Raw genomic sequence first — 13,133 nt, 5'->3', positions numbered from 1 at the left:
AAATGTGTAACATCTAACATCGGCAACAACCCAATTCTTGTGTTCTATTTCTGCAAGTACACTTATTATACGAAAATCGGACGCAAAAATTAACCCGGAATTCTTTTAAACCATGCCAAACCTGATAAATATACGCAAATTCAGTTTTTAACTACATTTCTGGACGCTAATCACCCGTAGTTTCCGCACCCACCGCTAGAATTTGAAGCAGGAATAGCTACGTCAACAATTAAATAATTTTATTATCAGAGACAATTTTTAATCTATGTAAATAAATGTTTCCGATAAAAGAAAAAAAAACTTTCAAAAATACTGCTTTTTTTACCTGATTTTCGACAAGGAACTCTATTAAAATACTGTCCATCTGGTTAAACTTCATTGAACTATGAATACTAAAAAGTTTGCAGTTGGCTTTGTGAAATTTCGTTCACGCCATTTGCCACAGATTGCAGTACCGTGGTTGTTACACATTTCCGTACCACGCGATTTCCGTTCCATTCACGAAATGACTCCTACCAAATGCCGAATACCATGAGCTTAAATGTAACACATCAATTTTTTTTAATATAACTGTATTTATAATTTAAAATTACAGAAATTTGGGAATTTGTTACATTAACATGAAAGCAACAGTATCGATAAAATTAATATTGGCACTATTATTGAGTTCGGATACTTAACCTGGCATTTATGCTTTGTGATTTCCCAGACCCTATCTTAGTTTATGTTATTTGTAAACCGTTTCCTAAATAGTTTCCAGTAATACTTGCGCTAATAAATTTGCAGAATAAAAAAAAATCGCTTATTATTTGATTTTCATTTCATTGGTATAAACAATCAACTAAAATTACAAACATGTGCCAGTTTTCGTAAGCACGACAAGAAATATTCAGTACTGTTCATGTATGCAAAAACATTCATTGCAATTTCTTGAAGAAATATACAGCATTTTACTTATAGTATTACAAAATTATTTATTGGCAACTGGTTTCCAAAAGTAATCTTACGTATGAGTACACAAATATGCTTTCTGTTTTCTGTGCAATAAAGTAGACCCGTTCCAGCAATGTCTTGGTTGTAATTGGCGAACGTGTGCAAGATAAGCCATTCCCTTATTTCTGACCGTACCATTATAGGACGCATTTGCTTATACGCTCAACTATTGCGATTGGTGAGCTGGCAGTACCTGCACCGAATAGATATTCGAACAATCACGAAATACAGAGACTATACAGTGTTTTAACTTTCATCTAGTCTCCAATTATTTTCATTAAAAATATACGGCCCTGAACAATAACATGGAAAATAAACATGGACCAGAAAAATTCACGTATTCATTTTGAGGTACGATAAACACCAAAGTTTGTATACCTCCAATTTGTTTCCGCTATTAGCACACAGTTAGTAGAGAATATTTCTGGCCAATGAGAATCCCTTGACAAAATATTTTCCAAATCACAGGCTACCGAGTTGAGACGTCTCACCAGTCGGCAGCCAGTGAACGAGTGAGATTTTTCCAAATATACATATGAATGTAGATTCCTTTTTACCCGACTACGGCGAAGCCAAAAGGAAGGGTTATGATTTTAGCAGTCCATGTATGCATGCATGTTTGTATTTACGTATGTTCCTCCGTAGCGCCTTAACTATTCATCTGATTTCGATTAATAAGGTGTAAATCGATTCGTTATTATGGCCTACGTAACAAAGGCTACATGTTAACTGACTTCACCAATAGGAGGAGTGAATTTTACCTTGTAAACCCCGATTTTAACCGATTTCATTCCATTCTTATTTTTTTTTGTAATGCATATATTCACCTGTTAATATATAGTAGAGTATATTGAAAAAATTAAATTATGTATAGCAAGATTACATACATCTTATATACACTACACTCACACACACACCCCTCTCATCCTCTTATTTTCTTACAAACTTTCACTTTTACATCAAAGTTCAAATTTCACAAATACTGATATTAATTTCGCCTATGTGATATCTCGCAGCATTACCGGTACGCGCGGATAAAGAAAGCGGTTTACTTTATCCTATTCCGTATACTGAGAATTTTTTTTATCATGAATGTCCTGGTCTAGAATATTTAATTATTAATTATGTATTAATCGCACTGTTATATCACATATTTTTTGTCGTCGCATTACAGGTTAAAACGGAAAATATTAAAATAAAATAATTTTAAAAACTCTAACCTGACTACGAAAAGAAAACACACTAAATGTTAAGAAATAAGGTAGGTGCTGTTTAATATAATCGTCTTATAGATTAAAACAAGTCATTTGATATGTTAGATATTCTTATTTGTTTAGTTCTATTGAAATCCTCTGTTACTTCCACATTAATAACATTATAATTCAATTTGAATGCCGTCGTCGTGCGTTGTCAACTATAGAAATATATTTTTTTTTCAAAACTGTAACCCGACTACGGGAAAAACACCAAAAGGTAAGAAACGATTTAGGTGTTGATTACTATTACAGTCTTATTAAGTAAGATCAATCTTCTATACTTAAAATTTTCTATCAGTTTGATATAACATTTTTAATTAATTTACCATTATTGTATATAAACTAAAATGATTTTTTGTATATCAAATTAAAATGCTTGCTTTTTGTAGTTGACAACGCACGACTACGGCATTTGTATTGAATTGTAATGTTATTATTGTGTAAAGCTTGTCTAGCGTTGGAGCATTGGGATGGATGGCCAGAACCTGGCAAAGACTGGGGTTTACGTGAATGGAGCAGTTTAGGTAAGCAAGGTAAAAGGTACAAGGTACACAGACATTTTATTCAAACAACAAATCATAACATAAGGTTTCTGATGAAGTTAAGTCAATACAAATTTAGGCAAGGTTAAATACAAAAATCAAAAACAATGATTCTAGACAAAACGGGCTTCAAGGGTAAGCCGGCTACACAGTGTAAGCGTTCCCATTATACAACGGGCCGTTAACGCGAGTTAAAAGCAGTGCCAAGTATGCATTACAATTCTAACTTATTTACTTTAACAAACTGCTGCAAGGTGCAGTTACAATTACGGAAAAGCATTACATTATTAAGAAAAGGTCACATACGTGCGACGACGTCTCAGGGGAAGATAGTTAAAAATAAAAATACCTTGTTTCCAGTTAAGTTACGTTAAAACATTAATACAAACAGAATAATTTTTAAGGTGACGGCCGAAAGGGAATTTAGACAAACCAATTTACAAATATATGACTCTACATTAAGGCAAGGGCCACCACCTCACAGACAACTCAAACCAACTTACATTTTTCCCCTGAGGTCGCACACACACGTAGTTCTAAGTGAACCTAATCGACTACATACTCGTGGATTACAACGCTGACAACCGAGTCTGACACAAATCAAGAAAGAAAGAGGCTCCTGACCAATTTGCAACTGCTTTTATAACATCGCGCTGCAGCGCGCGCATGCGCCAATCCACTAGGGGGGGGGGGGATTAACGCGTAGACATAGAACCATTAGGAGGGGAGGGGAGGGAAGGGAGGAAGAAGGAGGAGGGGAGCGGAGTGCCGGAGGCCGATGCGGCGCGCACAGTTCAAATCGCTACAACTCCCCTGCCCTTAAACCACGGTACCCGCTGCCTTCTCCATCTTCCAAAACAAAGTTACTGTTTAACTGACGAACACAAATTTAACTGTCAGTCTAATGTTATTAACATACAAAGTTTACACACCGTATAATTGGCCAAAGAGTCTTGAAGGATTGCATAGGTCAAATACAAAGACCAATAGGAGCATCTTCAGCGCTGAAGACTTTTCTTGATCTTGAGGGACGTCCCAGGAAAGTTCATTTTTGGTTACAATTTGTAGCAACGAGCTCCAAAGCTCGTACGTCGACAGACAGACGCAATTCCGGACGTAACCGCCGCAGGCGTCCCCATAGCAGCTGACGCCGATGGCGCCTGGCAAGGTCGACTCTTCACCTCGCACCCATGTCGAGCGGGTTGCATGCTCACAGGGGACGAGGGCTTCCAGATGCCTTTGCGTGCATCGTGCAGGCTCGCATGCGGCATGCATCACAGCTCACGACTGGCGGAACGGAATCTCACGCCAGCACGCCGGCACACCAACACAGCAAAGCAGCCGGCCGCTCGCTCACCGAAGGACAGCATTCATCAACCGCGGCGACTCAAGTAGGCGCCTCAGGGCGAGCCAGGGAAGAGCCGCACAGCAGCATGCTGATGCTGAACTCCGAATGACGGAGTAGCATGGACGCATCCACGGACTCAGACAGTGAAAGAGGCGGGTGGCCTCGTAGGCGCAGCAAATAGCGGGCGGGCACCAGTGACCATGACGGAGCGGGCAGGCGGAGGAGCCTCAGGTCCGTAGCTGCACAGATCCTCTTGTGGGCACGGCATTCGCGACGAGGAAGGAGGGGGGAGGAACGATAAGCAAACCAAACTGAAAAAAAGAACACAAATCTAGACGCGCACGCCAGAACAACAGCAAACCCTCTAATTAAGTATTAAACTTTTTTAACTGCGAGACATGAGCATTTCTAAATTTTTTAGAACCAGACGTAATATGCATCAACACAGTATTCTCACTAAGAAACCTATTAATTACAAAATGTCCCAGGTAAGGGGGGATTAATTTAATATTAATATTTTCAGCTAAAATAGGTAGCACAAAATTCTTCACTAGGACCAACTGTCCAACAGAAAAATCATGAGGGCTCCGGGAAGCGTTATATGAACTAGCCACTGCTTGACGAGCCTTCGTGAGATTGCAAGCCACACTATCCAGCACGGCCTCCAGTGACTCGTCATCTGAGGCAGCCTCCAGGGGTGGCAGTCCCCACAGGTTAAGGAGAGGGTGGGTCAGCTCCCTTCCTAGAAACGGAATTGAAGGAGGGAATCGTGTAGCGGAATGCACAGCTGAATTAAGCGCTATGTTAAAAAAATCCAGGTCGCTGTCCCATAGCGATTGATCATCCCTGTAGAAATCAGTAAGAATACTCTTAAGCACTTTATTAACTCGCTCGGATTGGTTTCCCTGGGGACAGTAAGGACTACTGTAAATAGGCTTAATGGCCCATTGAAATCATATGTCTTTGAACAGTACAGAGCGGAAGTAACGTGCGTTATCACACGTGATCATGGCAGGAGCACCAAAAAATTTCCACACCTGATCTCGTAAGGCTTTAACAATGCTATTAGCTTTCATGTTCTTTAAGGGTATTAGCAACACAAATTTCGAAAAAATGTCCAGAATAACCAAAATACAATTGTTACCTTTTTTAGAACGTGTTAAGGGACCAAAATTGTCCATGTGAAGCACATGCCAGGGGGCAACTGGAGAATCAGCACAATACAAGCCGACTTTGGCACACTGCGGTGGATTCGAGACTTGACAATCTCGACAAGTTCGCACGTGTTTTTGTACATAAGCTCGCCATTCAGGCCAAGCTAAATGTGCACTAATTCGACGGAACGTTTTGTCGATGCCCAAATGTGCACCCAATAAGGAATCGTGAAAATATTTCAGAACCATAGTGCGGAGGGATACAGGAACAACAGCCTTCCTTTGCCTACCAGTTGTCCCGGTATAGTAAACAACACCCTGTTCCTCAACATATGGCACGGCTTTACCGGCACTCAAATCCTTCCGGATTTGAACACACAACGAATTCTCCGGTTGACACTGACGAATACTAAGAAATGATTCCGGAAATACTTTGCAAACAGCTGCACAAATCGGCTGTGTTTCATCCGCAGACGAAACACGAGTCGCAAATTCATCGGGCGAAAACATTCGCGAAAGCGCATCTGCCACAACGTTTTCAATACCCTTAATATGATGCAGTTTGAATTTGAAGCGGGACAGTCTTAACACCCAGCGCCCTAGTTTACTGAGCTGATTCGGATGGTTAAACAGCCAACTGAGCGCTTGATTGTCCGTAAAAAGATCGAACTCGTGACAATCGAGATATGACGCGAATTTCTCGACGCGAAACAGACATGCTAAGGCTTCCTTTTCATAGGTACCCAGACGTCGTTCCCCGTCAGTAAGTGTTCTACTGGCATAGGCAATAGGTCGCAACCTATCGTTTTCAATATGCCCCAATACCGCACCTACCGCGATGCTTGACGCATCTAACTGGAGGGCGAACCTGCGTTGAAAATCAGGCAGAACCTAGACAGGGGGAGAAGAGATCAGGGCCTTAAGACTGTCAAAGGCCTTCCGTTGAGCGTCGCCCCACTCAAAAACAACATTCTTTTTACGTAAATTATCAAGCGGACCACATACTGCGGCGTAATCGGGAATGAAACTAGAATAACATCCCGTCATGCCGAGAAATCTCTAAACTCCTCTGACATTCCTAGGAGGGGGAAAGTTTGCGATGGGGGAAACTTTATCGGGATCCATTATGAGTTTCCATGCGAAATAATGTTACCTAAAAATTTTACGTAATCTTTTCCCAGATTAATTTTGTCGGGATTAACTGTCATGTAAGCGGCTCTGAGACGATCAAACACCTGACACAAATGTTGCTTGTGCTGTTCCAAGTTATCACTGTAGACGATAATATTGTCAATTTAATTGAAGACTGATTTAAATTTTAAGTCGCTTAGAATGTGATCTAGCACTCGGCTCATAGCCTAGCTACGAAAAGACACACCCATAGGCACACGATTAAATTGAAATTGCCCCCACGGGGTAGAAAATGCAGTATATTTGCGACAATCTGGATGCAACAAACAATGGTGGAAACTAGCATTTAAATCAATGACGGAAAATATTGCAGCATTCCCTAAATGTTGAAGGGCGCTCTCTACGGTCGGCAACTCGTAGCTGTCCTCCTTAATTTTGTCATTCAGGTCCTTGTAATTGTGTACCAGCCGGAATTCCCCCGCTTCCTTTTTAGGAACTAAAAAGGAAGGCGAACTGAAATCGGAAACAGACGGAGCAATAACTCCTGCTTCTAGGAGTCGATCGATAAAGTTTTTCAACTTTTGCAATTTGGGAGGAGAAATTTTATGTCCTTTAGCCCTAACAGGAGTCGTGTCCTTTAAATAAAGTTTATAGTGCATGACGTCACACCTGCCTATCCGGTTGGTAATTACGTCAAAATACCTGTTCATGACGTCAGCAATGACCGCGTCCCTACTAATGACGTCAGACTTGTCGGCGCACAACATGACGATAGGAGCGGCGTCATGATGAATAATTTTAATTTTACGTGCAGGATGAAAACCAAAAACCAGTTCCTGGTTAGCGACGTCTAACAAACATCGCGTCTTTCCCAGAAAATCTAAACCTAGAATAAGCGGGTGGAATAACCCGGGAACAACATTGAAGTGCCAGTTCCAAGAGAAACCCGCGATCTTAATGTGCATTTCAACTTCTACGTCTGACATAACAATTACGCCGTTGGCTACACAAATTTTCACGTCAGAGCCGGTACAACACGGCTTAACAAATGCGGATGTTTGATGCAACATGCATCGAACAATTCGGAACTAATCAAGGAACGGGTAGCACCGGAATCAATTAAGGCCGGAATATTATTTCCAAACAGATGAACGTGTACAAAATTATTGTACGAGTAATGAGCGGCTTTCCTCAAGCGACGACCGTGGCGACCACTCGCACGCCCGGTCAAGGCCCGTTTCCCGGAAATTGATTTCTATAATGCCCAGTGCGCTTGCAACAAAAGCATTTTCGCTGCTCACGGCTCACAGCGGGCTGCGTGCACTCAGACACCGCGTGGCACACCTGGGACGGTTGGAGGACTGGCCGGGCGCTTTAGCCGACTCATAACGTCTGCCGGTGGCGAAACTCGCCCCGACAGAGGGATCACTTACACTAGCCGCGCACTCAACGGGCCGCGATGCGCGCACCGCGCGAGCGGGTACGGTGTTGACTTGAGACGTAAACTGAACATTACGAGAATTGAATTTAGAATTAGAATGAGAATTAGAATTAGAAACAGGAACAAAACTGCCTGGAGTAGGCTTGGAGTAAAAATCGTCGTGATATTTTTTGACAGCTAGCAATCGATTTTCCACTTCTGCGCTCCACTTACGGAGAGCACTCAGACAGGAGGAACAGCTAAGCATGGCGCTATGCTATAACACTAGCAGAGACACGTTGCTAACAATAGTTTGCGTTAATTCCGCCTCAGGGAGGTTCAACTCCAGTACCTCAGCATAGGCCGCAACAGAATTAATGAATTGCAACAGGGGCTCATCAGGCCTCTGAAACCTGAATACAAGTTCACGTTTACACGTTTCTAGCACACGAGACGGACAGGCAAACTGTAGCACAGACGTCTTGAACTGTGCGAATGTCTGATTCTGATTTATGACGTCAGTGAGCAGTGGCAAAAATGCCGGCCCACACAGGCTCAGGCGAGCTTTCAAAAACTCCAACTCACTGACTAACTTTAAACCAGCTAAACGTGCCGCGGCACTCAGAAAATCAAGAACCGCACGCGGTTCACAATTATCAAGACGTGGGAGAAGTTTCAAATTAGAAAAAAAAATATTTTCATTAAATCTGGAATTATTCTCAACTGGATTAGCCGGGTGGGGACTTGCCGAGACGGTACCTCGTCTGACGACTCCCAGGCGCCGCGCACGTGCCTGACGAGCAATCCACGAAGGGTCGCCACATTTGCGTCCTCCTCGAAAGGAACGGCTTCCTCCGTCAAAACCTAGATGAGGTCGTCTCTCCGCAAACGGTAAATCCACCCGGTAGCCGGAGTCCCCATGGTTCATGAAAATAAAACAGAAACACGTAAGCACACACAGTCCTGAGCAGAGTTGCGCAGTTGTAAAGCTTGTCTAGCTTTGGAGCATTGGGATGGATGGTCAGAACCTGGCAAAGACTGGGGTTTACGTGAATGGAGCAGTTTAGGTAAGCAAGGTATAAGGTACCAGGTACACAGACATTTTATTCAAACAACAAATCATAACATAAGGTTTCTGATGAAGTTAAGTCAAAACAAATTTAGGCAAGGTTAAATACAATAATCGAAAACATTGATTCTAGACAAAACGGGCTTCAAGGGTAAGCCGGCTACACCGTATAAGCGTCCCCATTATACAACGCGCCGTTAACGCGAGTTAAAAGCAGTGCCAAGTATGCATTACAATTCTAACTTATTTACTTTTACAAACTGCTGCAAGGTGCAGTTACAATTACGGAAAAGCATTACATTATTAAGAAAAGGTCACATACGTGCGACGACGTCTCAGGGGAAGATAGTTAAAAATAAAAATACCTAGTTTCCAGTTAAGTTACGTTAAAACATTAATCCAAACAGAATAATTTTTAAGGTGACGGCCGAAAGGGAATTTAGACAAACCAATTTACAAATATATGACTCTACATTAAGGCAAGGGCCACCGCCTCACAGACAACTCAAACCAACTTACATTTTTCCCCTGAGGTCGCACACACACGTAGTTCTAAGTGAACCTAATCGACTACATGCTCGTGGATTACAACGCTGACAACCGAGTCTGACAAAAATCAAGAAAGAAAGAGGCTCCTGACCAATTTGCAACTGCTTTTATAACATCGCGCCGCAGCGCGCGCATGCGCCAATCCACTAGGGGGGGGGGGGGATTAACGCGTAGACATAGAACCATTAGGAGGGGCGGGAAGGAAGGAAGAAGGAGGAGGGGCGGAGTGCCGGAGGCCGATGCGGCGCGCACAGTTCCAATTGCTACAATTGTGGAAGTGACAGAGGATTTTAATAGAACTGTATTAATAGGAATATCTAACATATTAAATGACTTATTTGATTCAATAAGACGATGATATCCAACAGCACCTGCCTTGTTTCAATACTTTTAGTGTTTTTTTCCGTAGTCAAGTTACACTATTTGAAACTTTTTTTTATGTAAACGCGAATTCGTCCGGTCCTTTACCATGGGTTGCGTGCGCCAGATTTGACCGCCATGTTTTCAAAACCACTGATTAAAAATAACGCACATATAGGTTGTGTTCGCGAGAGAGAGGGCTTGCGCCTACAAGGGAAATAAATATATATTTTACTTATGTTACGGACGCATGGCGAATAATCTTATGAAGGGTACCAATTTGCAAAATCTAGAACTCATTATAATTATCCATCGTAATTGCTGGCTACAATTATTGTTCAGGTAGTTACTGCTTTAAAAATAAATCATGTCAATTATTTGCAAAAAGTAACCTACTTTAAATGTAACTGCTAAAAGACAGTAATATTTATAGCAAAGATAGCAATTGCTCAATTAAATTTTTACATTATCTTTATCATTATCAAATTAATTTTTATATTTAATTACTGTGTCAATAGGCTGCTGGTTAGCTATAGTGGAATAATAACCAGATAGTACTTAAATTACTAATATATAAATGGGTTGATCACGAAATTTAACCAAAATCAAAGCATAAGTATCCGATTCTTATATGAATTCGCGCTGGTCAAGTGAAAAGTCGCGTGTTAAGCTGCTATGCCCTCTTTTTTTTTTTAATTTGTGAACCCAGTTTGACTTGTCTAGAACATTTCCCAAGTGTAGTACAAATAGTCCACTTACTCTTCTTGACACTATTTTTTCTTTCTTGTTTGATAACATTTCATGTGGTTGTCAGTAGTATATAATAGGGGCTACTGAAACACGGCTTCTGGCTGAGGATTGAAGATTGTTTACATTGTGACATCACGGCGACCATCTTGGATGCAGCGTAACGGGACATAGTGTAACGGGACACAACGTAACGGTACACAGTGTAACGGGACAAGTTTGACCTTGACCTTTGACCCTCAAAATTTGCCAAAATTGGGCAATAATTGCCCAAAATTCCACAAAATTCGCCAAAATTTACATTTATGTGGAAAAAAATTCCGCCAAAAAATCGCAAAAAAATTCCACAATCCAAAAATTAGGATTTCGAAAATCCTCAAAAGTCGTTTTGCCCTAGAAAGAACCCAAATTCCTAAAAGAGGCTTAAGCATCCTTGTCTACAGCCTCCGATAAGCCTCTGACGTCATATTGGATTGTGACGTCACGGCGACCATCTTGGATGGATGTGACCTTGACCTTTGACCATGACCTTGTCACCGGCGGCCATTTTGGATCCGCCATCTTGGATCACCCATTTTGGATGACGTCATTTTGTTTTCTCGAACATTCCGGCATTGTGTTTTCTGCCATATTGGATGATGTCGTCACCATTGCAATTTCCGTTACGGCCGCCATCTTTAAAATCTTTATTTAATATCCGATTTTAACGGAAAAAAATTAAAATTTATAAAAAATTTAAATATCAAAATTTTAATCAATTATTTATAAAAATTACATTTATGACACGGAGCTCGGAGTCCTCGGTTCGAACCTGGTGAGGGCAAAAAAATTAAAAATGGCGATAAATCCAACCCTCACAGTGGACGCAGGCAGACTGACTCCCACCACTTTTTACCATATATATCGTCACCTAGTATGACGGCATGTCCGCCATCTTGTCTTTGATGCTAGAAGCCATCATCAATGTATCGTCGGCGAGAGTGCGCTGACGCCATGTTAGTTTAGTTCTTATCCGCTAGAGTGCAGTAATAATTTATTACTGTGACACCCGCCATCTTGAAATTTGGTCGCCATCTTGAAAATCCGTAATTATTTAGCTAGAAATTCGGGAAAAGTTCCAAAATTCATTAAATAAATTTGTTATCTATATACTGATTGATTGGATGGACTACGGTCCTTGGTTCGATACCCGATCGATGCAATAATGTTTAATTTTATGAAAAAATAATAATTTCAATAAACCACGTTAAACTTTCGTAAAGAGACTTTAAATCCTCTACTACCATCATCCTATCAGATGTCAAGACTACCATATTGGAAATTCGTAATTTTAATGCTAGAAAAGCGGGAAAAAATCCAAAATTCATTAAATAAATTTTTAATCCATATAATGATTGAGTGGATCGACTACGGTCCTTGGTTAGATCCCTGGCCGATACAAAACAACTTTAATTTAAAAAAAATACTAAAAAAGTGTTAGGTTTGAGAAAATAAAAACACCACAAGTTCTTTTAAAAAAAATTTATTACATAAATTCAATACACTACTAAAAGTACAAAAAAAACACTGACAAATTACCAAAGCCTTTTGGATTCCTCGATTCAAACAGTCTTCTTATTGTACGGACTAAGCCTTTTTACATGACTTTAAATGTCAATCCGATCCGTTCATCACCACAGCCAGAGACGGACTGAAGTTCATAGCACTTATATATAGTCTCATTAGCCGGTACAACACATGAGTCAAATCAATAACCATGTTCATTATACATCTCAGAGCATTTTTTATAATGATGATGTAAGCTATCGAGACGTGAAATTAGTTTATTGCACTTATTACACTGAAATTGTATTATTTAAACATTATTAGAACAACCGCTTCTTTCATGTCTGCGAGCATTTGAGGTGATAGTAAATGATGCACCACAGTATTTGCACTGATGCGTAGTACGCTATTCATTTATTGAAGTATTCAATGCTGATGAAACTTCAGCTGATGGTGGAACAGCACATATCGAAGTCTCCTCCAGTGTTGTCAGAGGCGTTGCCAACGGGATCTGCTCCAACATCGTCGGCACCGACGTCATTGTTCCCGTAGTCGATGGTACATCCTCCATCGAGAACGACGTTAAAGTCGGTAAAGATGCCATCGAAGTCTCAAGAACAGGCAATTACGCGACTTATGCACCAAAAGAAACAAACTAGGTGATCCGTACACTGTCAACGGCAGTAACAAACTAAGCGTCCTGCTGTCTAGGACTCGTTTATATACATTAACCGGTTTGAATAATACGCTAGTCAAATCAAGAACAATTTACTAAAATACTAGAGTCAAAACAACATTAAAAAATAGAAGCACCATCAACAAAAAAGGAAGCACATTTGGAAGCACCTTAAAAAAAGGAAAAACAATAGGAAGCACCGTCATCGAAAAGGCAGCACATTTGGAAGCACCGACTACCAAAAGGCAGCACATTTGGAAGCACCGACAACGAAAAGACAGCACATTTGGAAGCACCGACTACGAAAAGGCAGCACATTTGACAGCACCGACAACGAAAAGGC

At 40.9% G+C, this 13,133-nt stretch overlaps 1 protein-coding gene across 3 annotated transcripts in view; it reads left to right on the top strand.

Moving 5' to 3' along the window:
- LOC134534667 (uncharacterized) overlaps positions 1-13,133 on the top strand; it is a 783,923-nt gene that overhangs the window by 614,019 nt on the left and 156,771 nt on the right. The window lies entirely within an intron of this gene.

Source organism: Bacillus rossius, chromosome 8 (assembly GCF_032445375.1).
Source record: "Bacillus rossius redtenbacheri isolate Brsri chromosome 8, Brsri_v3, whole genome shotgun sequence".
Classification (NCBI taxonomy): Eukaryota; Metazoa; Arthropoda; class Insecta; order Phasmatodea; family Bacillidae; genus Bacillus; species Bacillus rossius.
The sequence above is the reverse complement of the archived record's forward strand: the minus strand, read 5'-3'. Positions and strand labels throughout refer to the sequence as shown.